Source organism: Salvelinus sp. IW2-2015, unplaced genomic scaffold, assembly GCF_002910315.2.
Source record: "Salvelinus sp. IW2-2015 unplaced genomic scaffold, ASM291031v2 Un_scaffold2550, whole genome shotgun sequence".
NCBI lineage: Eukaryota > Metazoa > Chordata > Actinopteri > Salmoniformes > Salmonidae > Salvelinus > Salvelinus sp. IW2-2015.
In genome coordinates this window covers 15,128-20,470 of record NW_019943863.1, presented here as the reverse complement: position 1 = coordinate 20,470, position 5,343 = coordinate 15,128, and the positions used below count along the sequence as shown (strand labels likewise).

The window sequence follows — 5,343 nt, the reverse complement described above, 5'->3', positions numbered from 1 at the left end:
ATATATTAATACATCATGATCCTTTAGGAGCGTCCTCTGTGGGCCTCTGCTGCTCCTGTCTGTGTGTGTAGGCAGCGTGCTCATACAGGTAGACCAGGAGATGGCGAGCAGACTCAGCACCATGTAGGGGATCAGCAGGTAGTATCCCACCTGGAACTGAGGTCTGTCCTTCAGGTAGAATGAAGCACTTCCCACGTCGTTCCTCACCAGGTCTTCAGACATTTCGGTCAGCTGGACGCGTCACTACGTACAGGATGAGCACCAGGAAGGAGATGCACGCTGGAGAAAAGAACAAAAGGGAGGTTAAAAACGAGTACTACTACTATTAGTACTACTACAGCTATTTCTACTACTATTAGTACTACTACAGCTAGTTTACTACTACACTACTATACTACTACTATTAGTGCTACCAGCGAGTTCTACTACTATTAGTACTACTACAGCTAGTTCTACTACTATTAGTACTACTACTACTACTACTACTACTACTACAACTACTACTATTAGTCTACTACAGCTAGTTCTACTCTACTATAGTACTACTACTACTACTACTACTACTATAGTACTATACTACACTATCTACTACTATTAGTACTACTACTACTACTATTAGTACTACTACAGCTAGTTTACTACTAATTAGTACTACTACAGCTAGTTCTACTACTATTAGTACTACTACTACTATTAGTACTACTACTATTAGTACATACTACTACTAGTCTGTTAACTTAGTCACACAGAGTTAAAACATGTTCCATCATAGTTAGTACTACTACTACATAGTACTAATACTATTAGTACTACTACTATTAGTACTACTACTACTACTACTACTACTACTACTACTACTGTTACTACTAGTTCTACTACTATTATTACTACTACAGCTAGTTCTACCACTATTAGTACTACTACTAGTCTGTTAACTTAGTCACAAAGAGTTGTTCCATCATGTTTACAATTTATTTAATGCATTAATGAAATCCATGTAGTTGTTTTTTTTATTCAATATAATGAACTAATTAATTTCATATAAATTGTGTAACATGTTTTATTCAGACAGTACACAGAGAGAGGGGGATAACGCCAGGAGGGAGAGACAGTGTGAAAGGCGGCTCATAGGGCTTGAACCCACAACCTTCAGGTATTCATATGGGACTAAATAGGGTTTGAACCACACCTACCTTCAGGTATTTCATATGGGACTAAATAGGGCTTGAACCCACAACCTTCAGTGTTTCATATGCGACTAAATAGGGCTTGAACCCAAAACCTTCAGGTATTTCATATGGGACTAAAATGGGCTTGAACCCACAACCTTAGGTATTTCATATGGGACTAAATAGGGTAAACACACAACCTTCAGGTATTTCATATGGGACTAAATAGGGCTTGAACCCACAACCGTCAGGTATTTCATATGGGACTAAATAGGGCTTGAACACAAGCCTTCAGGTATTTCATATGGACTAAATAGGGCTTGAACCCATAACCTTCAGGTATTTTCATATGGGGACTAAATAGGGCTTGAACACAGAACCTTCGGTATCTAATATGTGCCGTTGATGGGCTGGCCTCTTTTTTGCTTGATTGATTGATTGAATTGATGTGAACTCTATTGATCTTACCACTGCCAGAGCTGCATGTGTAGAGCCCTATGGGTCCCATGTACGTCTGGTAGGGGTTACTGACGCTGTGTACAGAGTGATGAGGATGCTGCCAGCAGAGCAGAGCAGACACAGGGCCAGGGGGTGTCACTATATGCCGTGGAGGATCTGAGAGCTCCACCTGTCTCTGCCAACTTCTCAAACACTACACAGGCAGACCAACAACAGGCAGGTTAGGAATATACAGCAGTATTATGGGGAGTTCCACCAAGGGCGGAATTGTGGTATGGATATCTTAGCACCTTTTTTTCTATCTAGAACCTAAAAGGGTTATTTTCGCTGCCCATAGGAGAACCCTTTTGAAGAATCATTTTGGTTCCAGGTAGAACACTTTTGGGTTCTATGAACAATCCTTTCCACAGAGAGTTCTATATGGAACCAAAAGGGTTCTACCGGGAACCAAAAAGGGTTACCCTATCGGTACAGCCGAAGAACCCTTGTAACGTATACGCTGGGAGTCGGGACGACAAGTTCGGGGAGTGAATTTATAAAAAATGAATATTGACAAACAAGAAGCACAAGTAGCGTAGACAGTATAACAGAACAAAGCGTGGAAAGCCAAAGGACTATATGGAGATCATGAGGACAGAAGACAAGATAATCCGGAGACGTTCGGGTCAAAGAAATAGGGATAACAAAGGATCAACAATAGCGAAAGTAAGAGTGACATTATGGAGGTAATCAGTAGAAGGATCAAATGCAAAAGATAGGTAAGATCAAGAAGTGACATGGAATATATAGGGATGCATGAGTATCGGAGAAGGCAAGTGACTATATAGGAAGTAACAGACAGTTATTGAGTCCAGGTGAGTCTGAGAGGTGCTGGTGCGCGTAACGATGGTGACAGGTGTAATAATGAGCAGCCGACGAACCTCGAGCGCAGAGAGGGAGTATACGTGACAACCCTTTTTGAGAAAATATAAATGGAAATGGGGGTCCGAAGGGTCCTCCCCGTAATTGGAGGGGTATTTATGACCGGTATACGTCCACACCGTTCTGCTGTTGGGGTACGCCCACACCGTGGACGTACCTACACATTACGGTAGACACAGGTTAGAGTAACAGTTAGGAGTACAAGTTAGGAGTACCAGGTTGGAGTATGCTTAGGTTAGCAGGTTAGGAGTACACAGGTTAGGAGTACACAGGTTAGGAGTCACACAGGTTAGGAGTACAGGTTAGGAGTATGACAGGTTAGGAGTACACGGTTAGGACGGAGTATGCAGGTTAGGAGTAATACACGGTTAGGAGTACACAGGTTAGGAGTACACAGTTAGGAGTATACAGTTAGGTTAGGAGTATACAGTTAGGGTTAGGGTTAGAGTATATACAGGTTAGGAGTATACAGGTTAGGGTAGAGTATACAGGTTAGGAGTACACAGGTTAGGAATATACAGGTTAGGGTTTAGGTTAGGAGTATACAGGTTAGGAGTACACAGGTTAGGGGTATACAGGTTAGGGTTAGGCAGTTAGGAGTATACAGGTTAAGGAGTTTACATAGGGTTAGGAGTACATAGGTTAGGGACAGTAGGTTAGGAGTACATAGGTTAGGAGTACATAGGTTAGGATACAATAGGTTAGGAGTACATAGGTTAGGAGTTACATAGGATTAGGTTAGGAGTATACAGGTTAAGTTTAGGTTAGGAGTAAGAGGTTAGGGTATACAGGGTAGGAGTACATAGGTTAGGTTAGGGTTAGGGATTACAGGTAGGTACATAGTTAGGTTAGGGTATACAGGTTAGGGAGTTACAAGGTTAGGGTTAGGGTATCACAGGTTAGGAGTACATAGGTTAGGTTAGAGTATACAGGTTAAGTTTAGGGTTAGAGTTAAGGTTAGGGTATACAGTTAGGAGTTACATAGGTTAGGGTTAGGAGTATACAGGTTAAGTTAGGTTAGGAGTATAGGTTAGGGGTATACAGGTTAGGGTACAGGTTAGGGTTGGTTAGGGGTATACAGGTTAGGAGTACATAGGTTAAGTTAGGGTTACAGGTTAGGAGTACATAGTAGGGTTAGGGGTATACAGGTTAGGAGTATACAGGTTAAGTTTAGTGTTGGAGTATACAGGTTTGGAGTATACAGGTTAAGGTTAGGGTTAGGAATATACAGGTTAGGAGTATACAGGTTAGGTTTGGAGTGTACAGGTTAGGAGTATACAGGTTAGGGTTAGGAATATACAGGTTAGGAGTATATACCAAGCCACATACATTGTTGCATTATTACAGTACGAAGGCAACATTATTGTTCTAGAACTTTAACACAGCACATTTCTGCACACTTATAGGGGCAGTAGGTAGAACAGGAGAAAACATACCTTGAAATGTCTTTCACCTCCAAACACTGGACAGGAACCTCTGGCGATCATCCCGTTGAACAGAGCGTATGATACAACGGCAGAGCCGTGGTGAAAACCTTTCAGTTTGAGAGCAACTCATTTTGGAAACGCCCATTCGGTCGACATCCCATAACCTAAAATCCCCACGGACCACGCAGTAGCCGCGCGCTACAAGAAAATGCAGAGCCTTCTTGATGGAGGGCATTGTCACAAATTACAGCCACACCGATGAAGAAGAAGACGAAGAGGAAGAGGAAGAAGACGTCAAACCCTCGTTGCTTCTGTAACTCTCCAAATCAGCTTCAATAGCAGAGTAGGCTATAACCATCTACCCTTCTGGTGTCTTCTGGTGTCTGCTGGTGTCTTCTGTGGTCTTCTGCTTGGTGTCTTCTGGTGTCTTCTGGTGTCTGCTGGTGCCTTCTGGTGTCTTCTGGTGTCTGCTGGGTCTTCTGTGTCTTCTGGTGCTTCTGGTTGTCTTCTGGTGTCTTCTGGTGTCTTCTGGTGTCTTCGGTGCCTTCTGGTGCCTTCTGGTGTCTGCTGGTGCTTTCTGGTGTCTGTTCTGGTGTCTTCTGGTGCTCTGGTCTGGTGTCTTCTGGTGTCTTCTGGTGTCTCAAAGGCAGGACATGAGTTATAGTCCACTGAGAGGACAGCGTGACGTCTGAGAGAGACAGGCGTGACGGTCTGAGGAGAGGACAGGCGTGATGGTCTGAGGAGAGGACAGGCGTGTCTAACCTGTAGGTTATAAAACACCTCTAGATGAGAGGGTGAACTTTAGTCAGGGAAGAGAGAGAGAGATGGTTGTCATAGTGTTGATAAGGTATTCCCAAACATCGTAAACGGGAGAGGCGTCMGATRAATACCAAAGGGGAAATAAATATACCTGAGGACTGAGTGCTCAGCATGTGGCGTAGTTTGTTCCAAATGAAGGAATAAGGATGTACCGTTTATTCCACGTGAATAACTGTTGTTAAGCTACAACACACCTTCAGGAGGCATCATACATGTCTTTAACCAGGASAGTCAATATCWGTCTCTAATTGTTARTACAAACTAGGMGGTTCCAGCCCTGAATGCTGATTGGCTGACAGACGMGGTATATCAGACCGTATACCACAGGTATGATAAAACATTTTTTACTGTTCTAATCACCTTGGTAACCAGTTTATAKCAGCAATAAGGCTCCTCGGGGGTTTGTGATATATGMRCAGTAWACCACGGCTGAGGGGTGTATCCGGGCACTCCGRGTTGCGTCGTGCTTAAGAACAGTCCTCAGCCGTGGTATATTGGCCATATATCACAAACCCCCTCAGGTCTTACTGCTTCGTTAGACAATATTG

The 5,343-nt window shown here is 43.1% G+C and overlaps 1 pseudogene; it reads right to left on the bottom strand.

Annotated features, from left to right (window-relative positions):
- On the bottom strand, positions 1-4,687 carry LOC112074252 (clarin-3-like; annotated as a pseudogene).
- Between the last annotated feature and the right edge of the window lie 656 nt (positions 4,688-5,343).